General features: G+C 41.7%; 1 protein-coding gene and 1 non-coding gene across 2 annotated transcripts in view; both read left to right on the forward strand.

Annotated features, from left to right (window-relative positions):
• The window catches only part of grid2 (glutamate receptor, ionotropic, delta 2), a 1,182,816-nt gene that overhangs the window by 962,171 nt on the left and 193,106 nt on the right, over positions 1-27,539 (forward strand). The window lies entirely within an intron of this gene.
• On the forward strand, positions 23,061-23,193 carry LOC132893578 (U8 small nucleolar RNA). Its single transcript, XR_009655574.1, has one exon. It is a non-coding gene; the product is annotated as a U8 small nucleolar RNA (small nucleolar RNA).

Below are 27,539 nucleotides of genomic sequence, written 5' to 3' on the forward strand. Positions count from 1 at the left end.
TGAACTAGTTTGAGTGTAAAACAGATTTAACTTCTTTTATCACATCGCTTCCAGCATGCTGTTAGGTTCAAATCAAATCAAATAAATCTCAACAAAGCACAACAGTGCTGTCCATGGTTCTGAAATAGCAGCACTATGCTTCAGCCCTGTTTGAATGCTGTTACTGCAGTGGGAAAGAGACTGGTTCAGACAACAAGCTTCAAATATTTTATGAGGGAAAACATCAAAGAAGGTGTTTCATTACTGTCGTCTCGATGACACTTGCAGGGATGAGAATTTTCCGCCGATCGGCGGATTTCCGACTTTTTCAGACCAAAATGATCGTTTTTGAGATCGATGTAAATCCGTTGAGAAATTTTCGGGGGGGGGTATGATTAACGATCTGTGGTCACCTTATAACGCAGACATCCCAAGTCTCCCAGAAGTTCCGGGAGTCTCCTGCATATTGATAGAAGCGCGCAACATTAAGGTCTGCATCACGCATCTTGGAATGTGCGCACGCGAGGGAGACTGTGTGCAGTGTTGCCAGATATTGCTGACGTTTTCCATCCCAAAATATGTTCAAAACCCGCCAAAATGCACTTAAAACCACCCAATGTGGCAACACTGCCTGTGTGCCTGTTCATGTAGCGCATGCCAGACAAAGAGCATCCTGATTGGGTTACTCAGCAAAATAAGCCAATCAGCTTTTGGTGTGGGCAGGCTTTTATCCCTTTTCTCGAGGACCGACCGGCATAGCAGAGAGAGAGCGCGCGCCCCAAAAAACGAAAGTACAAAACCCACTTCAGCTCAGATTACACAAAAGAATCTCCCTGTCTAATAAGGGTAGAAAATAATGACAGTTTCGCGCGATGTACTGTTTGCAGCAGTGGTTTCAGCATTGCCCATGGTGGCTTAAATGATTGTAAAGGACACGTTGAGGTGAGGAGTGTCATTTCATGTGCATTATAGGTCTACAACAGGCTGTCATGAAAAGACCAAACTTATTGAAGATTTCCGTAAAGTAACAATGTATGAATATACATCATATATATCAAATACACGTCATATATAAGTGTGTATCTTTTATAAATGAGGTTAGCTTGTCTAATGTAGAATGTTGGGGAGAATCATAGTATCATATCTATATTTCTGATAAAATTTTAGGTATGATACCGTGTATAACTCTCCTACTTATTGCTCATTTCATGGGGGGGAATTGCTGGGATGTGCCGCGCGGGAGCATCTGCCCACATTTTTTTAGACCGAGATGAACTTATAGTTTTTGATTTAAATTTTTTTTTTCCAATTTGTAATGCCCATTGTACATGCCTGTTCTTTAACTCAAAATCACCATCTCGATCTTCAAATTGACCGTATGGTATATGCATTACATTACACAACATCCTGTCCAGATAAAACCTAGTTAGTACACACAACAGTTGAAAGGGAAGTGATGAGTGATGTTGAATGTTGCCTGCTTAATATGCAAGAGCTCCTGCTACCATGATAACATCAGAAGAAAGCTTCAGAGAATTATATGACAGAACTTTTTTCTGCTTTGCACTTCATTGTAAAGGATTAGAGTATTCAAAGACATGAATAGCAAAAATGCAGAAATATAATACTGTAGAGCTCGTTTATATTAAAAGGTGCATTGATTTTTTGAAATCATCAAATGTGAATTGATTAAAAACAAGTCTCTTGTACCATATTAATCATTTTCACCTGGTAGTCCACCAAGAAGGGGAATTTATTTCCAAATACATTGCAACTTTTTGCTGATAAAATTAATGGTTTTGGGGTAAAATAAATAAATAAATAAATAAATAATAGCCAAAAATCATTCGCCTCTGGAACCCCTGGGCCCCGCCCCCGGGCCCCGCCCCCTTGGGCTATGGGCCCCGCCCTGTTTTTTTCAGACTTTTAAAATATTTTTCATTCTCATCCCTGCACTTGTATCTTGTCCAATATTTGGTTTTTTTTTGTTTTTATTTGTCTTTATGTGAAACCATCTCTGCCATTGTGTTGCACTAACGTTGCTGCTTGACTGCCCCATTTTACTGTAGTTAATAGGCTACAGATAAAAAGCTTGTTCATCTCTCAGCAAGCCAACGACTGCACCTCAAGAGACCCGTCTGTTAAACTCCTGATATTTACAGACGACACAACGGTCATCGGTCTCATCCAAGATGGTGACGAGTCTGCATACAGACGAGAGGTTGAACGGCTGGTCTGTTGGTGCTGTCAGAACAATCTGGAGCTGAACACACTCAAAACTGTGGAGATGACAGTGGACTTTAGGAGGAGCCCCCCCACCCTGCCACCCATCACCATCACCAACAACATTCAGTGCGTTTACATGCACATAGAGAAAATCGAATTTCTGCCATTGCTCGACTGAAATCGAAGTTCTAAATGCCATGGAAACACCTTAGCTAGGCTGAAATCGAACCGAATTTGATTTCTTGTAATCAAGCTACACGACCTAGATTATGTGATTTTAGCCGAGCTACTTAGTGCATGTATATCCTCTCGAGCTACATAGTCGAGCTACTTACTTCAGCACTGCCCCTTCCGGAAGTGACGAGTGACGAGACCACAAGCGGGAAACACAACAGCCTCGGTCGGCATGACAACGAATCATGACAACGGCATGAATCTTTTCTTTTTGTGGCATTGTTTGCACTGTTAAAATTTATCTCACTTACTGTATCACCAAATACATCTGTACAGCTGTTGCATAGCTGTGAATTGTGTACATAAACAAGCCACTGTATTTGTGTGTGTGTATATAGATGTCCAACATCTGAAGAATGTCAATAAAAACAAAACAATTGAACTTTTTGTGTGTTTATTAAGACATAAGTTAAATTGTAAGTAAAAAATGGACTTTAGAAAAATATACAATTGTGCAAAATAAGTTGTCTTACAAAACAGTGGTCTGCGCAGGACAGTTTATAGCCATACAGTCTGTTAGAGCAAGCCTAACAGCTTGAGCACGGAACTTGTGAACACGGAACTGCCAGTGTTGCCAGATTGGGCGGTTTTAAGTGCATTTTGGCGGATTTGAACATGTTTTGGGCTGGAAAACGTCAGCAGTATCTGGCAACACTGCTGATAACATTGTTTATACTCTTGAATAGCTCTTCTTCATGACGACAACCGGAAGTGTACCAACACGATGGGGCGTGTAGCGCCACCTGTGGCTCGGGTGCACAATGTACCTCACACAATAGCTCGATTTCCTTGTGTGCATGTAGGATTGGATTTCTCTGGCACCCCTGCTGGGACCCTTAGCTCGATTACCGACAGTAGCTCGATTTGGATGTGCATGTAAACGCACTGATTGTGACTGCTGTTGAAACCTTCAGGTTTCTGGGTTCCACAATCTCCCGGGACCTGAAGTGGGAGACCAACACAGTCACCATCATCAAAAAGGCCCAGCAGAGGTTGTACTTTCTGCGCCAGCTCAGAAAGCTCAACCTGTCTACGGAGCTGCTGACACAGTTCTACTCTGCCATCATTCAGTCTGTTCTCTGCTCTTCCATCACTGTTTGGTTTGGATCGGTTACCAAACAGGACAAGAACAGACTGCAATGGACAATAAGGTCTGCAGAGAAAATTATTGGTGTCAGCCTGCCCTCCATCCAAGATCTGCACCTGTCCAGAGTCAGGAAATGGGCAGGTAACATCTCTGCAGACCTGTTACACCCTGGTCACAAACTGTTTAAACTTCTCCCCTCTGGGAGATGCTACAGATCACTGTACGCAAAAACAACCAGACACAAGAACAGTTTTTTCCCTCAGGCTGTCTCTGTGATGAACAGCTAAAACCGGACTCAAATATCAGTAACATCAACTGTGAAATATCTGCACACTCATACCGTCATTCTGTGCACACTGTATATTTATATTTACTAATTTATCCTTGCACTATGCTGTCTATACATATATTTATCCTTCTACATGTGCATAGCTTTTTGTTTTTTTCTACGCTTTTTATCTGTTTGTACTAAGAAAGCTAAGTGAAACCGGAGTCAAATTCCTCGTGTGTGTTCACATACCTGGCAAATAAAGTTTATTTTTATTATTGTTATTATTATTATTATTATTATTATTATTATTATTATTATTATTATCATCAACAGGGCAAATAACATGAGAGAGGGTTAACACAAGTGAGTTCATCGCTCAGCAAGCCCTGCTATCAAAAGAGCAATAAACATAGCATGTCACTTACTTCTCTGGGTGAAGTCTTGCCAAATGATGATTGAAGTTTGAAGTTGTCCCCATCGTCTCCTCGAATAGTTCTTTTATATATGGAACACACAGCAGTGGATTTTTTCCCACTGCATGAGAAGTCTGTATTAGCAAAGCGGACAATCCTAGGGGCTTCTCTCCAGGCATTTTAGCACCATTAATGTTACTTTGTTCCTGAACATGATGTATGAACAGGTGAATGTGCATTATCTTGCATGAAATTAGTATAAAAATTAATGTAAATATAAATATATTATGCCAAATTATTATGGCATGTTACAAAAAATAAAGGAAAAAATCTGAGTCCTTGTCTCCAATTTACGAGTCTGAATGCAGTTAATGCACGAGTCCGAGTCCAAGTCCGAGTCATCAGTGCTCAAGTCCAAGTCAAGTCACAAGTCCTTAAAATTAGGGCATGAGTCGGACTCGAGTCCAAGTCCTGGACTCGAGTACTACAAGCCTGCTCAGAGGAATATTGAAGATCCACATTCATAAGTTTATTAATATTTACAGAATGCAATCCAAGTAAATTTAAACAGGCAAGGGGCAAAAGACAAATTTTCACTGAAAATAGCAAGGCCAAATCAATGATCCAAAGACAGGCAATGGTCAGGGAGATGATAAAGCAGTCAATGAAATAACAAGTCTTCAAAATTACACAAACTAGGTAGTTGGCAAGACTTCACAAATTGTGTTTGTGAACCATGTGCTTATATATGGTAAATCAGAGTGTTACTAGGACATGAGTGTGGAAGAAGATTCCTTAGTATTCAGGGGAGAAAGACCTCTCCTGACATGGAAATGTAATGTCCTGGGTATTTTTTACAGAGGCATAATTTCAATCAACTTTATTATTACTGAGGCTGAGTAAATTATATATTTTAAATATGCTTCTGTAATGTTAAAGCTCCCCTTTTACCCTATTTATTTGAGTACCTAATCACTGTTTCTGAAGTGACTTTCAGGTTTGGTAAATCACACTGCTATGTGTACCCACCAAGAGATGAGGGTTTAGGTCCCTCTGGTGTGACATAATCATCCAAGAGAATTCAGGGAATCTAGTTGATAGCTTCCTGGATCGCTGACCCTCAACTGTGAGGACGGCAGCAGAGACAGAAATCATGCTGTTGGAGAAATTGATCACACCCTTTGTTCTACACCTTTCTGTAGAGATGGCAGATGGCAAACTCACAAAATGAGAAATGTTATTATTCTGCTTATTTCAAATCCTCCGTAGAGTGTTAGTGATCAGCTTGCATGTTTCTTGCAGTTACTAATTTTGCACATAAATCAAAGAGCCTCTCACTAATTTTCTCTCTCTCTCTCTCTCACGTGCGCACGCACACACACAAAACAAAAGCACATTAAGTGCAGATCCATAAGTCCTTGTAGGCCCTTTCGTCTCCACTTTCCAAGACTACTCTCCTCCATTTCTTTCTTTCATCCTGCTCTTCACTGGGCTTCCTATCATTTCTTTCTTCCTCTACTACTTTAGAAATATGAAAAAAGCATAACAGCCTCTTCTCCTCTGACAGTGTAGGTGTCTGCCCTACTCTTTTTTTTCCCCAGCATTATTCTTCACACTTAATTTCATAGTGAGGCAGGACATTTCTAATGGCTTTGAAGCAGCCTTTTTAAATCCAATTTTTAAAGCAAAATTGAAATGATGGTCCAAATATGGTGATGTTTTTCCTTCTGGCCCTTGCCCATTCCGCTGACAGAGAGGGTTAGTGTAAAGGATCCTCAGTGGGAATTTTCTCTGTTTGCTATATGCTTTAATCTGTTCAGCCACTAGCCCAACACAGCAACACAACCCGGGCTTAAAGGCCTATTCCTACTTTTTCTTTTAACCTATTCACACTCACACTAAAACCCCTATATTTTCTGTTATTATGCTGTAATGGTGGTGGCATGGTGGTGTAGTGGTTAGCGCTGTTGCCTCACAGCAAGAAGGCCCGGATTTGAGCCCTATGGCCGACGAGGGCCTTTCTGTGCGGAGTTTGCATGTTCTCCCTGTGTCCGTGTGGGTTTCCCCCACAGTCCAAAGACATGCAGGTTAGGTTAACTGGTGACTCTAAATTGACTGTAGGTGTGAATGGTTGTCTGTGTGTCAGTCCTGTGATGACCTGGCAACTTGTCCAGGGTGTACCCCTCCTTTTGCCTGTAGTCAGCTGGGATAGGCTCCAGCTTGTCTGTGACCCTGTAGAACAGGATAAAGCAGCTAGAGATAATGAGATGAGATGCTGTAATGGTGTTGTGTGGGAATGGGAGCAAAACAGCAAAGTCAAAGCAGTAATCTATTCCCTGGCAACCTTGTAACATTTATGGTACTCTTTTGTCACAGCTCCAGTGGGAATCAGAACCATCAGTCATGACATTGCTGGTGGTCATGTAAATGATTTAGTGATGTTGCAACAGGGGTGGCACGGTGGTGTAGTGGTTAGCACTGTCACCTCACAGCAAGAAGGTTCTGGGTTCAAGCCCAGTGGCCAGTGAGGGCCTTTCTGTGTGGAGTTGGCATACTCTCCCTTTGTCTGCATGGGTTTCCACTGGGTGCTCCAGTTTCTCCCACAGTCCAAAGGCATGCAGGTTAGGCTAATTGGTGGCTCTAAATTGACTGTAGATGTGAATGGTTGTTTGTGTCTATGTGCCAGCCCTGCGATGACCTAGTGACTTGTCCAGGGTGTACCCTGCCTTTCGCCCTTAGTCAGCTAGGATAGGCTCCAGCTTGCCTGCGACCCTGTAGAACAGGATAAGCAGCTACAGATAATGGATGGATGTTGCAACAGAACTCCTCATATTGCCTCAGTGTAAAGCAAATGAAAGACAAACTCAAAACAGCAACAAAGAAAGACAACATTGGCAGATGGAAGCAAAAATGTTTGCTTGAACAAAACAAATGTTCAGAAAGAGAACTCTCTCAACAGAGACATGATGCACCTCAGCTTGTGCCATGTTGCTATCTAGATAATGTCTCATCTTAGGTTTTTCACAACAATGGACTTGCCTCCTCATGAATTATACGTCATACTGTATCCGGTCTTGCATGTTTTACAGGCCTCACCGTTCACATTCATAGCATTCTGTTAAATACAGTTAGGTTAGAATACATGATATCTGTTACTTTTCCATTATGGACTGAGCAGAAATGAAAATTTGTTATCTATTCCGTGTTTTTACCTCAGATTATGTGAAAGGGGCTTTTAAGATGCCAAGTGATGAGGTTTGAACAATCATAATGATACTATTTAGACTGTAACAGATGACTAAAAAGCTCAATAATTGCCATTTTGTTTAGCCTGGTCTTATGAGCAAGAATCACACTGCAGTCCAGTAGCTACTTTCATGCAGTCGAACTCATAATTACAGCTGGCTGGCCTGCTTCCCAGCATGCATTGCGAGGTCACTGACCCTACTGACACAGGTGCTGGATGCAGAGGATGAGAAAGGTGGCTATAGACTGGAACAAGCCAATTGCTTTCATCTGTCACAGCATGCACTCCAAAAAACAGGCTGGTATTTGTTTCATTGAATGGAAGAGCATCTAATTGGAATAACATTGTAGAATTGCTTGTTTTTAACTCGACTTCCTGAGAAAAACCATACCACTACCACAGGAAAAGGTCAGTATTGCTGTCCTGGCATATGAAAATATCTTTGTTTCTCTAGAAAGAGATTAGAATCATATCACACCAACACACAACCAAAGGTCTCAATCTCCTAAATGCTTGTTTGTTGCCATCGTTACTTCTCACTTGGACCTGTTGCTCATTAGTGCTTTCTCTATTTAAACACTAACATCTGCAGAACGTCTTAATGTTAGTTAATTATAAACAATGTTATTATTTAGCTTTGTGGTATCATATGATAAACTACAGCAATTGTTTAAATGTTGAGTTTCTTAATCTGATGGGTCAGAAGGTGCTGATTAATTTTGAAAAACAGCGTGGCAGTATGACAGTAGTGCTAGCTGCAGGACAAATCACAGTTGTATGTTGGTCACACAATTTTTTAAAGTATTTAACACAGAAAAAGCATATTAGTTGTTTTGAAGGTTTCGCTATGGAGATGTATATTTAACATGAACATTTATGTAACGTTCTCTTGACAGAGAGAGAGAGAGAGAGAGAGAGAGACAGAGAGAGAAACAAAGAGAGAATGATAAGGGATTTAATTTTTTATTGATGGAATAAAACATCTGGAGTATAGAGAGGAGTTCATGCCAACCTTGAAATGCAAATGCGACTTTGGGATGAGGGGAAAAATGATTACCATGTCATATTGTTTTATAGTGAGCAACACACAGAAACCATGCCACATGGAAATGCAATGTATATCAGTCACTGGTTTTCATTGTGTGACATGAAGAGAATGTGCCTCAGTGAAAATCAAAATCATCATTTCACTGTTTTGCATCTTTTTCTACCACTAACCCGAGAAGCAATGCTAAGAGATGACATTACATACAATTTAATGATGAAATCCTGTCCCACCACACCGAGTGCAATAAGCATCTTCTGCTTATTTTCTTTTTTCGAAAAGTGGCTTGTTTTCTTTGTCCAAAAGTACACACTGAAATTGTACCACCAGGAAATGTAATCACTGTCCAATCACAACTCTCTAACAGATGAGGGGCTTGGTTGAGGAAAATGGCCTGAGATAGTCGCTCAAGATCTAATCGATTAGCTGTCAGGACAGGCGTTGTCGTACTGCACTATCCAGATGAATGCTGAACACTGACATGGCTGAGGCACATGGTAATAAGTCAGTGCCTTGACTGTGGAGGTGGGTGTTCAGCAGCCAAGAAAAAGAAGCCTCAACATCGGCCTGTCCTATCAGCTAATTGACTGGAAAACAATACATCATGGTGATTGTTTTTCCCCTCATCCCAAAGTTGTGTTTGTATTTCAAAGTGGCATGAAATGCTCTCCATACTGGAGAGGTGCTGTTATAGGAAAACAATCACTTATGTTGTGATGTACTGTTTTTATGTGGTTATTAGGACAACAACTAATCATTATTGCTGATAATTGACTAGTCTATGGATATTTTTTTCTATTAATCAGTTAGTCGGATTGTTTTATAAATGCATATATTCCCAGCTGCTCTTTTAAACAAAAATATTCATTTTAAATAACTTTTTTGACATAATATTGACAGCCCAGTGAGCCTATGCAACCCCTACTTAACAAAAAATATATACTAGTGCATCTCAAACAAATAAGATAGGATAGTTGCGGCACGGTGGTGTAGTGGTTAGCACTGTCGCCTCACAGCAAGAAGGTCCTGGGTTCGAGCCCAGTGGCCGGCGAGGGCCTTTCTGTGTGGAGTTTGCATGTTCTCCCCGTGTCTGCGTGGGTTTCCTCCGGGTGCTCTGGTTTCCCCCACAGTCCAAAGACATGCAGGTTAGGTTAATTGGTGGCTCTAAATTGACCGTAGGTGTGAGTGTGAATGGTTGTTTCTCTCTGTGTCAGCCCTGCGATAACCTGGCGACTTGTCCAGGGTGTACCCCGCCTCTCGCCCATAGTCAGCTGGGATAGGCTCCAGCTTGCCTGCGACCCTGTAGAACAGGATAAGCAGCTACAGATAATGGATGGATGGATGGATGGATGGATGGAAGATAAGATAGCCTTTATTGTCATTTCACAGTCACCCATACAACAAAATTGATGTGCCACAACTGAAAGTGTATTAAAAACAAGAATAAATAAATAAGTAAAATTGAGGTATTTAAAAGTTATTGCACTTCATAAAAGTAAGCAAAAGAGCATTTTAGCGACCCATGTGTGTATGAAGTGTCCTGACAGCCCATGGAAAGAAGCTGTTTTTCAGTCTGTTTGTTCTGCTCTTTATGCTCCTGTACCTCCTTCCAGAGGGCAGCAGGCTGAGCAGGTGGTGTCTGGGATGGAGGTGGTCGCGAATGATCTTCCTAGTTCTGGAGAGGCATCGAGAGCTAGCGATGTCATCCAGAGAGGGCAGAGGACAGCCAATTGTCTTTTCAGCTGACCTTATCACCCTCTGCAGCTTTTTCTTGTCAGCCGCTGTGCAGCCAGCATGCCACACAGGCATGGAGAAAGCCAGCACACTCTCGATGGTGGAGCGGTAGAAGGTCACCAACAGCCTCTCCTCCAGTCTGTTCCTTCTGAGGACTCTCAGGAAGTGGATTCGCTGTTGGGCCTTCCTCACCACAGCTGTTGTGTTAGCTGACCAGGAGAGGTCCTCAGAGATACGAGTCTGCAGGAATTTAAAGGTGTGACCCTCTCCACGCAGTCTCCGTTGACTTAGAGGGGAGCAGGGTCACCTTTGTGCCTCCTGAAGTCCATGACCACCTCCTTTTGTTTTTTTGGTGTTGAGAGCCAGGTTGTTTTTGGCACACCACTCTGCCAGCTGCTGCACCTCGTCCCTGTAGGCCTACTCGTCCCCTCCAATTATGAGCCCCACCAAGGTGGTGTCATACACAGATTCAATTATTGTGTTGGTGAGGTGAGTGGGAGTACAGTTGTGGGTATAGATAGCATCCAAAAGAGGGCTCAGCACACAGCCTTGTGGAGAGCCAGTGCTGAGCGTGAGGGTGGAGGAGCTGCAAGCACTGATCTTGACAGTCTGTGGGCGGTTTGTAAGAAAGTCTTTGATCCAGGCACAAGTGGTTGGGGGAAAGTCTAGGGCAGCCAGCTTGTCCACAAGGATGTCAGGGATGATAGTATTAAAAGCTGAGCTGTAATCGACAAAGAGCATCATCAGTAGATTGGTTTGCTCTGTATGCAAACTGATATGGGCCAAAGGCAGGAGGCAGGCAGTCTTTAATGTGATGTGACATTAGTCTCTCAAAGCATTTAGCGACTACTGGTGTTAAGGCAATAGGTCTATAGTCACTGAGGCTACATCCACACGACAACGGCAACGAGATGTTATTTAAAAATATATCGCGTCCAAATGGGCAACGATCAGTAAAATATCAGGTCCATATGGCAACGCAACGCTTGCTGAAAACGATGCAATACACATGCCACACCTCTAGGGGCGCTGTAAGACGGTCCCTTCGGAGACACCAGAAGAATAGAAGAAGTAAGGACGCATGCGCATAAACTATTATGCGCGAGACTTCATATTAGCCACAAAGTCAGGAAAATCTGTTCGTAAAATTACATTATAATGACCAAATACAATGAAAAGTATTTTTCCAGTCTCACCTGTGAAAGGTAATCCCATGTGATCCCGTTTGGACGGTACAGTTAAACGCAGCTAATCTTTATTTTCCGCTTTGACCTATCCAATATGGTGGCGAGGATGACGTATGATTCTACGCGGAAGGTGGCGTCTTTAATGGTCCAGAATAAATTGAATGCTACATGTTGATGGATTAATTTGTTGTTTCTCACCTGTGAAAGGTAATCCCATGTGATCTCGTTTGGACGGTAAACCTGTTGGTACAGTTAAACGCAGCACATGAATCTTTATTCTCCGCTTTGACCTATCCAATATGGCGGCGAGGATGACGTATGATTCTACGCGGAAGGCGGCGTCTTTAATGGTCCAGAATAAATTGAATGCTACACGTTGATGGATTAATTTGCTCTTCTACGCCCTTTTTGAGGAATGTATTGTAGGACTTACTGTAAACCAACATCTGAAGAGGTGAGATCGCTCCTTTTTTTCCCTATTTTTGCTGGCGGGATTGACTCTGCCCTAAGGGCAGAGTCTCTCTCTCTCTCTCTCTCTCTCTCTCTCTCTCTCACTTTGCACCATTACACAATAAATATTCACAGTGAAAATATTTTGTAAGCACGTTTCATGAACCAAGTTATAGGATTTGTTGACAACTCGCATCGAGTTCGTTACACTTCTACCCGGCGTGAAGCACTCACAGTCATGTGGTTGTGACGTCATCGTAAACAAATCCGTTCTACTCATCCAGACGACTTCACAACGGCAACATTGCCAGATCTTTCCACTCTGGAACCCGTTCTCAAAAAGATTGCGTTTTGGGCACCCAAAACGCCGGTGCCGTGTGGACGCCAGGCCTAAACGATAAGCAATTGTATCGGAGTCACCTGAATCCGTTGCCGTGTGGACAGGGCCTGAGATTGCTGGTGGTTGAGTTATTGGGGATGGGGATTATGGACCCTTTTCACGTGACGTCACGACAAACGCGGACATGTACTACCAGTAGTTTACCACAGCCAACATTGAGGAAGCAGCAAAGAAAGTTTTTACTTTCAGCAAGACTTCCATCATGCCACTATATTGTTGTGCACCTGGATGTAGTAACCATCAACAAACAAGGCAAGGTTTATCATTTTATCAGATCCCGACGGAGAAGATAGATAGCGGCCATTAACAGGAAAGATTGGCAGCCCTCGGCATACCAACGCTTGTGTAGTGACCACTTTGTTGGAGGTAAGACAAATAAAATTAGCCAGAAAAGGCATTACATTGCTGTTAACATTCTGTGGCGGCGAGTGTGTAACCAAATAGGTTAAAATAACCCATTGTAACCTCTTTGTTCTTCTGTAGTAGCTATTGTTGACTAGCTAATGTCAACAACATAGTAGCTAGTATGTTACTGTAGCAATGTTTACGTTCAGTCATTTGGATGACTGTTAAAACCTTTCAGTCTCAAGTTTTTCCTTTACTGTATTTACTAGTTTACTGTAATTATGATCCGGCAGCTATTTACACCGGATCCAGTGTAAATAGCTGCCGGAGCCAACGTCCGAGGTTCCGGAGCACGCTCCGGCTTGCTCCCCCTCAAATTAAGCAGTGCGCTCCGGCTTGCTCCCCCTCAAATTAAGCAGCACGCTCCGGCTTGCTCCGGAGCAAGCCGGAGCGCGCTGCTTAATTTGAGGGGGAGCAAGCCGGAGCGCGCTCCGGAACCTCGGCCGGAGCACTCCTGGAGCAAGCCGGAGCGCACTCCGGAACCTCGGACATTGGCGTGTATGTGTATGGCGATGGGTTTTTAACGACATAGGTATACAGATCATGTGGGCCGAAGTCAGGTAAAGACGAGGGCTTCGCGTACTTCCGTACGTCAGTGAACAATCCTGGTGGAAGCAGGTAAACGTCGTTCTCTAAGCCTGCTAACCTCAATTTTTGCAAATACCTCTCCCTCTGCTCGCCCTGTAAATGCCCTACGTCGCTGGATAGTGAAGGTGTTTTCTGCATCTCGCTCCTTTTTCTTTTATGTTTTTCGTTTGTCGCCTTCCTCGCATTCAAACTGATTCGAGCCGAAGTCCACTACATGTCCAAAATGGCGGTCGCGTTTACGAAGGTCACATGACTGAAAAGGGTCTATAGTAGCCAACTTGAGACAAGGTGGGACAGTGGTGTGTGTCAGGGAGAGATTAAAGATCTTAGTGAAGACTGCTGAGAGCTGGTAAGCACAGGATTTGAGTACTTCACCAGGTACTCCATCTGGTCCAGCAGCTGTCCTTGTATTCACAGATCTGAACACATGACTCACTTGATGTTCCTGGAGAGTGAGGGTGTGTGAGCTTGCAGTCTGTGGGGTGTGTGTGACTGTATGAGGCCTCATTGCCTCAAAGTGGGCAAAGAAATGGTTTAATTCCTCTGCCAATGAGGCGTTACCACTGATGGTCACAGAGGTGTTGTCTTTATAGTTTGTGAGGTGTTTTAGTCCCTGCCACACTTGACGTGGGTTGTGGTTTGACAAATGGTCCTCCACCTTCCTCTTGTAGGCCTCCTTTGCCCCTTTAAAGGAGATACAGTACGCAGAACCATGGCCTCACTTTTTGTTTATAAATACCTTGAGACCTCAAGAATGGCATAGGAATAGCTTTAAGCGTTAACAATAAATCTGATATGGTAATTTTTACGATTAAAGTGATTCATAAAAGTACCAGTCTGAGTGAATGACCTTGACATCTGTGACGTCACAGCAGGAAGGCTATCGTTCTCATCGCCATTTCCGCCATACTAAAACACGGAGCTAACTGCAACTTTGATCCTCCATTTTGAGCTAATTTATCGCCATGCCACGTAGATGTGTTGCTGGCAGGTGCAGCAACACGACAGAAGGTAGATTTATGTTGCATTCATGGCCCAAGAATGTTCAAACTGCAAAGTTTGGACGCGTTTTGTGAGAAATTCACGGATTAGGCGCCTATGAAGTGGTCTCCCCTCTGCTCTGCACATTTTACTGAGGACTCGTATGAAACCTCTGATCTGTTGAGGAGTGTTGGCTATAAGCCCGTATTGAAAGAGGGTGCAGTACCAATAATTAAAGGAAAATAAAACTACAAGAAAAGGAAAGTAAGTACAGTTGCACCAGTTCTCCCAGAGTGTGAGCCAAGCAGTAATGGTGGAGTACTCAGTATGGAGAAAATGGAGAATGAGTGGACCAGTCATCAGATTTCTCCACTGGATATGCTTTTTTTCCCCCACTGGATATGCTTGCCTCAACAGCAATATCTCACCCTTATGTGGAAGAAGTGAATGAACGAAGAACTGAAAGTCAGATGGTTTCAAAATAATCAGCCACAAGATCAGCCTTCAAGAAGCAAGATCACAGACGGGTAAGATGCGACTCTCATTTGGTTACGTAACAAAAACAACAACACTCATTGTTTACCTGCATTTAGATTAATACATGTAACTTGTGTATTTAAGTTACCGGTATAAGATTATTTCAGTTCAGTTGGTCGGGTTCAATGCCCGAACTGATGATCACATCATCAGTTTTTCTTTGGCTAATCAGACACAAGGTACGCCACCACTCTTGCCGGAGCAGTTGGGTGCCTTGCTCAAGGGCACTTAAGTCAATCCTGCTAGTCTGGGGAATCGAACCAGCAACCTTTTGGTCCCAAAGCTGTTTCTCTAACCATTAGGTCATGACTTCCCCTTGTCTTTTTAATTTAATTAAAGATTAAAAAGATTATTTAAAGATTATTTAATTTGCTTCAGAATGTGATTGTCTCAGTTCATCTGATTATTTAATTAGCCTTTTACATTTTATCAGTGAAAATGCATGCATGTACATGTGTGTTGCATAAGTTATAACGCCTATCCTGTTTTAATGAGAGTCACATGAGACTGTCAGTTCAATTCCATCCAATTCTCTAGACGGCTTTGTTCTCTGGCTTTATTTCATAAGGTGGGGGCCTCCGTGGCCGAAATGTTACTATCGGATTCACTTTCCGATGGTTCGAACTGATACGGTTCTACGTGTATACAGTAGCAGTAGCATGTACACACACTCCAATTTCAAGACTATCACAGTCAGATGTATTACTATCTGAGGAATCCAAACAATCTCCAATAAATCCGAACGAAGAGGCCATTGCAACCACTCTCGCCTGCTGAGTCTGGCTTTGGTCCATAGCACCGGTTCCCGCTGTGACATCACGTACTCAGGGCTGGCTGGCTCAGCGGGGCAGCTCGAATGCTAATTTTGCGGTCGATTTTAACTCTCAAAAATATATATTTTTTATTCCCAATTATGCAGCATACAAGAGTCAAGGATGGAGATACTGTCCACTCAGAAATGCATTTAAAAATAAAGGTTCTGCGTATCTCCTTCAATGCCCCTCCTTAAGTCTGCTCTCGCCGTGCTGCGCAGGGCCTTGTCACCTGTCCTGAAGGCGGAGTTACGGGCCCTCGGGAGTGACTGAACTTCGCTTGTCATCCAGGGCTTTCTGTTTGGATAAACACGAATGTGCTTGTCAACCATGATATTAGCGGAGCTCCCAGCGGAGCACCATACCTAAGAAAAAATGGTAAACCCATCGAGTCGATTTTTTGTGGTTTGTCCGTGTATGTGTACCACCAGTCATAAACACTGCCTAGTGGTCAGTGTTGGTAATTACCAGTCATACACACCGCCTAGTAGCCAGTGTTAGTAATTACCAGTCATACCGCCTAGTGGGGGGCGGCATGGTGGTGTAGTGGTTAGCGCTGTCGCCTCACAGCAAGAAGGTCCTGGGTTCGAGCCCCGGGGCCGGCGAGGGCCTTTCTGTGCGGAGTTTGCATGTTGTCCGCGTGGGTTTCCTCCGGGTGCTCCGGTTTCCCCCACAGTCCAAAGACATGCAGGTTAGGTTAACTGGTGACTCTAAATTGACCGTAGGTGTGAGTGTGAATGGTTGTCTGTGTCTATGTGTCAGCCCTGTGATGACCTGGCGACTTGTCCAGGGTGTACCCCGCCTTTTGCCCATAGTCAGCTGGGATAGGCTCCAGCTTGCCTGCGACCCTGTAGAAGGATAAAGCGGCTAGAGATAATGAGAGGAGAGGAGACCGCCTAGTGGCCAGTGTTAGTAATTACCAGTCATACACACCGCCTAGTGGCCAGTGTTAGTAATTACCAGTCATACACACCACCTAGTGGCCAGTGCTAGCTAGTAAAGAAATAAAACAAAAGAGACTGGCTATGGTATAAAAAAATTCTACAACCCAGAAACAGATGGGAGCTCTGCTTTTAGGCAGTGCCTAAATCTATATATTATCCATACAAAACTTGATATAAGACAGAACAGTGTCAGTAAAGGCCTGTAAGTCCTGTTGTTCAAAGATATTCCATTCTGTGACAGCAAAGCAGTCCTGCAGTTTGGAGAGTGCACCCTCCGGCCAGGTTTTTACAGTTTTTATGACCGGCTTTGTTTTCTTCCTGAGGGGAGTGTATGCAGGGATGAGGAGCAGTGAGAGATGGTCAGACAGACCCAGATGTGGGAGGGGGACTGCTCTGTAAGCATGCTTCAGATTAGAATAGACGCAGTCCAGTGTGTTAATCCCTCTGGTGAAGCACTGTACATACTGTACAAATTTGGGAAGGACAGTCTTTAAGCATGCTTGGTTAAAATCCCCAGCAATGATTTGTACTCCCTCAGGATCAGCTTGCTGCTGTCTATTAATGGTGTCATGTAGGTGCATCAAATCATGCAGATACAAATCAAGAGCTTCAGTTAATATTCACTTCAAACACCAGAATAGGAAAAAATGTGATCTCTGTGACTTTCACTGTGGCATGGGTGTTGGTGCCAGATTGACTGCTTTGAGTATTTCAGAAACTGCTGATCTCCTGGGGTTTTCACACACAGCAGTCTCTAGAGTTTACACGGAATGATGTGAAAAAACACTGAGTTAGCAACAGTTCTGTGGGTGGAAATGTCTTGTTGATAAGACAGGTCAGAGGAAAATGGCCAGATTGGTTTGAGCTACAGGGAAGGATATAGTAACTCAGGGGTTCTCAACCTTTTCTGCTTTGAGGCCCACCTATTCATACTTGTAACGAGTCGGGGCCCATTAAAAAAGATCCCCAGTTATTTTGGCTCATCTATTAGAATCTAATAATCTATTGTAAAGTGTATTAATGGAAAGCAACATCACTGCCTGTTACAGATGGGAGCCCAGGAATTAAATAAATGCAATTAAAACAAACTCTTTTTAATTGTAGGTATTGTATTTAAAAGTGTATGGGTGTGCCAAAAGCCAACACAAAACCATACATGCAGGGCATTCTCCATCAAAAGGGATTAATGATCCAAAAGTGGAGTCTGGTCGATTAACACAAGAACTTATTGGCATGTTTATGTACAGAAAACAAGCAAGTTATTAAAACCAAGAAGTACACTCAAAAGAAGTGGATATAGAAACCACTCAATGGGATTAGATCCTTACACGCTAACAAAGAAGGATTTTTCCTATGAGCTGGAAAATTATCCATCCATTGAGTTCCCCAACATCTCACATTACCTAGTGCTGCAGACATCGTTCTACATGGACACACAGATGAAAACCTGGAAGAGCATGGAGGAGTACAACTTTTTATATGTGGCTGGGTTAAAGATCTGGGGATCAGGAGACTACAAGATAGGCAGATGGATCTAAGTGGAGGAAGAGTGTTTATTTGCAGGCATGATATTTACAAAAGCAAAACCAACGCAGAATATTTAAACAGCATTATAAACATGGATAGAAACAAATATAACAGTGATGATGATAATACTTCGCAAAGCCTCTGTGAAAACAGCTTCCGTATCTGTGCATGCTGATTGCGTTCAGTATCAGGTGTTTCCCAGAACGACTGGGTCACATGTGGTCACTCGAGCTGCGCCAGGCTCAAGCGCGCAAAGGAGTGATAGTCAAATGTTCACCTGCTATTTGACCATAACTTTTAGCTCACGTGTATATCGCCATCAAAATGCCTCATTTTCATCAATAACCCATCGTAAACCATGCGAGCTGTAGTGTGACCATAGCTTAATGAGGCAGATGTGACATCGGGTGCAACCCAGCAATTGTACCCTCCTCTGAGTAAAAATGGTGCTTCCTGCGGCCCAGTGGTTGAGAAACACTGTAGTAGCTCATGTAATCACTCTTTACAACCATAGTGAACAGAAAAGCATCTCAGCATGCAACAGCAGAAGACCACATTGGGTTCCGCTCCTGCCAGCCAAAAACAGGAATCTTAGACTCAAGAACAAGTTCCTATTAAAGTGGCCTGTGAGTGTAAATAGGATAAAGCATGGAATTTGCATTAGCACTGTTTCTCACACTGGTCACAAAAAGAATAATTACAAATTGAATTATTCCTCATGTGTTACCACAATCTACGTCATGAGGCCAATATCATTCAGTGTGTGCTTCATGCTACGGTATCTTTGCCCAGGTCATTTTTGGCATCTTATAGGAGAACCGAAGTCATTTTTAAACTTGCTTTATTTCTTAATTAACGTGTTATTCAATTACGTTTTTGGTTTTAGTAACCTTATGTCGTGACTCGTATTGGCAACTAATTGCAATTAAATATTATACTTATCGGCCTATTTGGGTTTTAGCCATGTTGAATTTAGTTCGTTTGGTCCACGGCAGGCGTGACTTATCTGCGTGATCTTCACGAGACTTGTGCGAGACTTTGAAACGTGAAGTGTCAGCCAGGTGTCAGTGCTGCCATTTTGAAAACTGTTTTCCAAACGAAATATTGCACAAAAATGAGTTTAAATGACGATTACTGCCTACTTTTTTCAAACTTTCCTGACTGCTATCAAAACAAACAAAACTTCCGGCTTGATTACATCAGCATTTGAAAGAGGGCGCACGCGTCTTTTGACAACGTTGACAGATGTTGGCCACTTTGATTTCTGCTGTACATTTTACTTCCATCCTACGATGTCTCTCACAGGTCTCAATCTAGTTTACGGCCATTGCTTTGACATATGGACTGATATATTACATAGCATATTTCAAACACTCATAACTTGCTATAGCAGTGACAGCTATCAAAAATGCATTCCTATATTTAATAAAATGAGAAATAGAATTTTGATAAAAAAAATTTGCCTTCAGTTCTCCTTTAACCATGCTCCTGTGTCTTATCTTATGGAATGTCTGCAAAACGAGTTTGTTCTTGGTATCACTTATTGTACTTTACAGCAGCTTTATACAGTCTACCCTTTGCAGCTTCTCTCTTGTCTAAAGTTAAAAAGCCAAAAAAAAAAATCAGCTTGTTATTTATGTTGTTAAATTACAAATAATAAAATATTCTGTCCTGAAGACTTGAAAAACTTAAAGGAACAGCGTTACCTCTAAATGCTGACACTGAAGTGTCCTTTCATAAATGTTAAACACTTCCTTACATGTATCTAAACCATAATAATACTTTATCTGTTTTTTTGTTTGTTTTGCTTTATCTTATATTACATCAGCATCCCCATGAATGACATAGTAGAATTAGTTACTTACGTTGTCCTAAAGTTGACACTATTATCATAGCTACTGTATGTTGTAACAGAAAATTAATTACTTTCTGACCAATCAGATCTGAGAATAGATTACCAGTGGTATAATGTTAATTTAAAAATATGATTTTTAAAATAAAATTAAAAAGCTGTATTTGTTGGAAAATTACTGTGGTTTAAGCAGGATAAAACACTTTAGGACGTGCTGTTATATTACATGGATAGCTTTATTGCATAAGTTGATAATCAATATGTACAGTGTAGCTGACAACTTATTGAAATACAGCTTACTTTCAATAAAATAGTTGCTAAAACAAAGAACATTTACTTCATCAGATTAATATCACTTCATATCTTTAATGGAACTATGATGGGGCACATGTGACAGTTTAGTGACATTTAATTGATAATTAAATCAGTAGGATAATTTGTGGGTGATCAAAATTGGACCATCCAAATAGTTTTATCCTTACAAAGTATTGCATTGTGGTTATTAGGTTTTAATGACTCACTCACATGTTCTCATATTCTGCTGGGTAGCACTTAATTAGGCCTGCCTACAAGCACTTAACATGGTTATGGCCCACGTAATTCAATTAAACACTCATTTATGCCATTTCTCTTCATTTCATATTTGCAATGCAGACTTATATAATGGGCGGCACGGTGTAGTGGTTAGCACAGTCACCTCACAGCAAGAAGGCCCTGTGTTCGAACCCAGCGGCCGGTGAGGGCCTTTCTGTGTGGAGTTTGCATGTTCTCCCTGTGTCTGCGTGGGTTTCCTCTGGGTGCTCCGGTTTCCCCCACAATCCAAAGACATGCAGTTAGGTTGACGTGGGGCGGCCTTGGGCTGAGGTGCCCTTGAGCAAGGTACTGAACCCCTGACTGCTCCCTGGGCGCTCTGGTGTGGCTGCCCACTGCTCTGGGTGTGTGTGTTCACTGCTTCAGATGGGTTAAATGGGATGAATTTCACTGTGGTTGAAGTGTGCATGTGACAAATAAAGGTTTCTTCTTCTTAAAGCTAAACTTTATTATTGAAAATATTTGTCTTAACAGATGTAAGATTAGTATGGCTATTTGTTTTAATACTCTTTATAAGTCTGGGTCATAAACTAGTACTGTTCAGGGGTGGGTTTCCCGAAAGCCTTTAAAGGCTAAGAACGTCTTTAACTGCTTCTTAAGATCCATTGTTAAGCTAATGTGGCTTTCCTGAACAAAGTCATGGCCAAAGTAGTAATTTAGTTTGCTCTTAATTTATGATGGCCCTGGATCACTTTCCTTTTAAGGCCCTGTTTACATTATTTCGAATCAGCGGATCATCAGATTAACGTTTTTAAAACGATTCGTGGACACACAGCAACGCCAATACACGATTCGCGTACACACAGCAACGCCAATACACGATTCGCGTGCACACAGCAACGCCAATACACGGATACGCTAATCACATGACTAATTAGACGGCACGTCACATGATCCCAGTGCATATTGGGCATGCGCAAGTCACTCACCACTTGCAAGTGGAAGGATGGCAAGCGAACACCTTCTCCAGCAAATAAACACACCTGGCTGTGATGTTCATGTTCTCACTGAGTTTAAGCGCCTGAAGGAGGTTGAAATGTGTAAATAAACCTCAGTACGGCTCAGCGCTTCCTCCTGCGCTCCAAATCACTCCGCCCTGAACAGCGAGTGCCCTCTGGAGGGTGCGCACTCCGGCCCTGCGTAGCTCACAGAGCGCGCGAGTGAAGCGCACGAGCAGTGATTCGGGACTGAGCCGCTGTGTGTGTGATCCCAACGCCAGCGAATCAGGAAGGTGGATGTCACAGTGACGTTGTCCAATGACGACGTCAGCTAGAGCTCAGCACAGCGTATCCGCGTATTCTCAATGTTTACACAGCACCGGACCAGACACGAACTGGATTGAATACGTGGGCTCTGGCGGATTCCCGTTTCCCGGCGTTTTAATGTGAACGGACAGTGCATCCGCGAAGAAAACGAGACAGATACGGTCTAATGTAAACTTGGCCTAAGGGAGAATGTTGCCAACTTGACATTGTGGATAACAGTTGAAACAATCATGACTGCATGTTTGGGTAATGATGAAATGAGCAAGCACAGGGAAAACATTTACTTAATTATTTAGCTGATTATTTGCTCATTCTTTTGTGTGAATGTTTGTTCATTTAATTAAAAAAAAACACAAGCTTGGATTAAAAAAATATTGTCCAAAAATGTAAAATAGTTTCAACAAATTATACATGTAATGTTTAACAATGATGCATAATATTAACATATTTTAACACTTTATATATATATATATATATATATAAAAATTTTTTTTTTTTTTTGTTAAAAACGAAATGTCATGTGACCTCATCGACTGGATTTAGCAACTACTAATGCCTTTAGCAGCTACAGTACGAATGCGTTTAGCGACTACTAATGCTTATATCAAGGATGCTCACTGCAAAGCTGCCCTTAAGAGTCCTTCTTATGAGTGAGTTCGGGAAAACTACGGACAGAAACAACATTCATTGCTTAAGAGCGTCTTTAAACTCGCTCTTTAACCCTAAAGTGCAACGTTATTGGGAAACCCATCCCAGATCTTTACAAACCACTGGATAATTCAGTAAACCACTCACTCTGAATGCTGTAGTGGAAAAATAACACATTTGTAACAGTCATAACATGTAAAACAGCACATCCTTTTATGTGCAGAGCCTTGGCCTGTGAGTGCAGCATTATCTAGAACTGATGATAGTCATATAATCATTGAGTCAGGCAGCTTTACAACTGGCGTCATGCCACATTGATCAGTATCTCAACAGACATGGAATGGTCGGTAGCACTTTATTTGAAGGTTATCTACCCTGAGCCTTCAGAACACAATAAAACAATGCATGAATCACTAACACTTCATTTGGATAGTCTGCTTTAGATACTCTACAAATCATATATAGACTTTAACAAGCTTATCAACCAATTCTTAACGTCACGTCATGTTTATTTATATTTCATCAGCATGCCATAAAATATATCAGTAGAGTCGATATAAATTTGAAGTTTTCAAAGGATTAAGGTTGAGCTGATGATCGAAATAACTTTCATACTGTTAGGGTGGGTGGAGGTATTACATCAGTGAGGTACATCCTTACCTGTTACCTTAGAAATAAGGTTGCAGAATATGATGATTGGATTCAATGAATATGTGATTATATCCCGCATTTATCAAGGAACCGTAACACCTTGATGAATCCTGTCTGATTGGGCGGCACAGTAGTGTAGTGGTTAGCACGGTCACCTCACAGCAAGAAGGTTCCGGGTTCGAACCCAGCGGCCAGGGAGGGCCTTTCTGTGTGGAGTTTGCATGTTCTCCCCGTGTCTGCGTGGGTTTCCTCCTGGTGCTCTGGTTTCCCCCACAATCCAAAGACATGCAGTTAGGTTGACGTGGGGCGGCCTTGGGCTGAGGTGCCCTTGAGCAAGGTACCTAACCCCTGACTGCTCCCCGGGCGCTCTGGGTGTGTGTGCGCACGCGCATGTGTTCACTGCTTCAGATGGGTTAAATGCAGAGGATGAATTTCACTGTACTTGAAGTGTGCATGTAATGAATAAAGGTTTTTCTTCTTAAGTTAGGATCCACAAGCAGAACACAGACAGTAATCCAATAAATATAATTTAATTTAGAGAAAAAAGGGCGTGGCAAAAATTTAAACAAACAGGACAAAAAACAAATGGCAAAAATAGTCCGGACAAAATAAGACAAAACAACTTGACAAAAACATGAGACACGCAAAGACAAAAACGCTGGTGCAAAAAACCATGAACAAGAAAAGACCCTTAGTGCAAGAAACCATGAATCTGAAATAACCCTTAGTGCAAAAAACACACCATGAACCAGAAGAGTGCTAGTGCAAAAACCATGAACAAGAAAAAGTCACTAGAGAGAATAACCATGAACAGCAAGCGAGGCACAGAACCAGCTAAAGAAGCAAAACGAGACATTCTGGCAAAGTCTGAGTCTGAAAACGGCTTATTTATACACAGCAGTGAAAACCAGGAAGTGAATATGGGTGAGAGGGATTCCCTGTCCTGGATCCAGATCGGCGTGAGAGATCCATTATCTCTGGAGTGGATGTCCGGGGTGGAGCATGACAAATACAGTAACTGGAAAAGGAGATACTGCATTTGAATATATGGATCATGCTATCAAGTTTAAATTGCTTATTATTTCAAATATACATCAAATTTAATATTTCAAGCCATCATTTCATATTAATGGTATTGAAGAAATATTAAATAATTAAAAATAAAAATAGCAAGCCAACCCAAATCCATTTGAAGACATATAGGTTTGAATGTTGTTTAATTCAGAAGAAATGGCATCATATAAAAGCAGGATGGGATGGTCTATGCATATGGTAGCCATGAGAAGAGGTGGTGCAAATAGCAGAAATGGCTTATTTATTTATGATATATGCTGGCTTGTAAGTCAATTCTTTTTGCCTTGGCATCTTTTTTTTTTTAATGGCACCTGACACCTTATTTCCAGCATTAATTTGGCTGACAGAAAGATCCTGTGCATGTCCAGGTTTGGTCTGTCCTGGGATTTCTTGCTACTGGCACATTTGAAAGAGAGATAAGTGACCGATAAGTGCCGGGTTTCCCAAAAGGATCGTAGCACAAAGATCAACATTAAATGGCAGAGCAAGCAGCACAATGAACACTCTCTCTCCTAGTTAAGATGCTCTTAGTGTTAAGAGGCTTTTGCGAAACCCACCTCTGGTATGTATCAACCTATGGTACAATGAGCTACATACTCTTTAGTGTACTGTATGCCTTAATCTGGCTGTCCCCAAATACATCAGAGTGCATTTTTCTTCTGTCCAAATACATTAAAATCTTTAACAAAACAATGTTAGGCAGTTTATTTCATGGTCATGTTAAAACCCATGAACCAACGTGAAAGTATTTTCTTTTTTACATGAAAAAGAGAAGGGGAAAGAGTTTTTCAGTGGGATGATACTCTTGGACTGCTTGAAGTCAATTTGCTTTTATTAGTTATGATTTATTATTATTTTAATCTATTTTTTAACAAAAGCAAATATTTTCCATTATGAATATTAAAATAAAAAAATAGCCTCAATGAGGCTGTAGCTCATACTGGCCAAGATGCCCATAAAATCATAAATATGACAGGTGGTGCCACCATCTTGACAAATTTTATGCACACCCACCTGGGGAACATTGTAGTGAGTTTAATCAAAATCCGATCAATCCTGTAGGAGGAGTAGCGATTTTTGTAAATTGTGGACGGACGATGACGACGACGGACGGACGATGGACGATGCATGATCGCATAAGTTCACCCGGTCTGGCCTGCAGCTGGATGAGCTAATAAAATGATTAGGGGTGTGACTCTCTCAGATTATACGATACATAGCAAAAACGATACCGTTAAACAAGTCTAGATTCATACACTTGAATTCATGCTCATCCATTCTGATTCAGTTCAGCACCAATATGATTTGATTCATGCTCGATTCAGTATGATTCAGTTCAGGTTTTCTTTTCCACCACAGTAGAATCTTTAAAGACAGAAGGCTTTGTACTTTCCTGTTTCTCAGTCACATGACAAGTTGCATTGTTAACTTCAAGAGAGGAAAAAAAGAGATGCTGGTGAGAGAACGATTGATTAAAGCTGCTATAACATAAGTGATGACAAGAACTAAATTGATTTGATAGTGTATTTTATGGCTTGTGTTGCAAGTTTGCTTTTGTTAAAATGTATTGCTTAGCTTTTATTGAAGCCGCTATATTTCCAAACATTTGATAGTGTTAAATCTCTCTCGCTCTCAAAAACATTGTGTGAGCATGAACCAGGCAGTCGTGATGTGTCGTGTGCATTGATTTTCAATGCAAATATTGCTTTTATTGTTTTTTTAATCATTTTCCAGTTTGATTCAAACTGGATCTTGGCTTCTAAAATGATGTGGCTGTGTTGTAGACTGTTGTGCCAATTTTCAAAGTTAAATTGGGTTGTCTGTACCGCGACAAATGATCATTTCTTGAGTACCATAGCAACATCATGGATTAAAGTTTTCCGTCGTGTGATGGATTTCCGTCAACTGAACTCTCCAAGGCCAACTGTGAGGTCAGTGCCAATCCGAGGAGAATTAAAATGACGGGTGGTTGGGTAGAGATTGGGTTATAACACTGTGTTGCAACACCATCAACTATCAGCAGGGTTTATTTAACTTTTTTGTTTTTGAGCCATGCTTTGTGTCGTTCATTTCCTATGTTTGATCATGTTTAAACGTTCGCTGTCTACGGTGCGGCATTAAAAAAACATGCGCTGTCAAAATTGGCAAAATACATTCCCATGTGCTTGGCGTGCTTGTGTCTGACCATTTCTGTTTTGTATTAATTTAAATCTTGCCAAAATGACTTAGTTCAAACTTGGACATATAGAAATAGAGCATGTTAAAAAAAAAAAGAAAAGAAAAAATAAACCCCGGAAAGCCCGCTCCTCTGCTTCAGCCAGACTTGAAGACCCGACGGTGCAATGCTTGCAGACTGTCAGAAGTAATTAGACCTAAATTTATAACTAACAAATCAGCAGACGCCCCACCAATTATTATTTTCGTTAGGCCAATGTGTAAGGTATGTTAGAACCGTGCCTTATAGCCTACGTTATCACAATTTAAAGGACGTTTGAGGAGTTGGAGGCTGCGAGCGCAATGATGTTCCGACATGCGCTAAACTTTATTCCCTGAAAATCATACACCAGCGTTCAATGCCCCAAACAGTCAAAATGTCTAGAAGACTACGGTTCAATAATAATCATAGCCTACTAAGTTAAATTACATCAAAACATCTGTTTCTGGCCTATGAAATGATGGAGGAAAATGAGAACGAACGCAAAGTAGATAGCAGCCAACTTCACGCGATCTTTTAGGTAACTTAACACTCATGTTGGCCACAATATTTCTCTTAATAAAATCTTGAATTGTTTTTGAAGTCGTATTCAACACAAAGTAAGGTCAAACCCCAATTTTAATTTAAGCGAAGATCCAAACTTTTTTCTATATTGACGTCGAGCATAGAGGAGCATGTCATTCTGCTTTCGGTTTCGGCAGCATGGATGCGCTTTACATGAAAGAAGGCACTGATGTGTCTGCCATCGATAAAGGTGTAAAAAACAAGTGGAGGCACCGGCGCGGGAACCGGGGGTGCGGGGGGTGCGGCAGCACCCCCTGGTGGTGGACCCTCAAAAATGACATGAACATAAAACAAAACTTACGTGAAAATATATTTGTTTATTTATTTGTTTTCATTTGGCTCTGCTGATTTTATATGTCATGTTTTAGATGTAGGATGATGAGGGCTACATTTTAGTTATTTAAAAAAGGATTTAATTAAAACTTATAACTTAATATGTAGCCTATCAGAATTTTTTTTTGTCGTGACGTTGACATTCAGCTTTTCAGCGCGCGAAATTACAACAGGAAGCGAGTACGAGTCGACCATCTGTAGAGAAGAGTAAGAGTTAGTTAGTTGATACTTAATAGTTACTATGTCTCAGAAGAGAACCGTGTGGATTTAAGTGGAATA

This window comes from Neoarius graeffei, chromosome 10 (assembly GCF_027579695.1).
Source record: "Neoarius graeffei isolate fNeoGra1 chromosome 10, fNeoGra1.pri, whole genome shotgun sequence".
NCBI classification, from domain to species: Eukaryota; Metazoa; Chordata; class Actinopteri; order Siluriformes; family Ariidae; genus Neoarius; species Neoarius graeffei.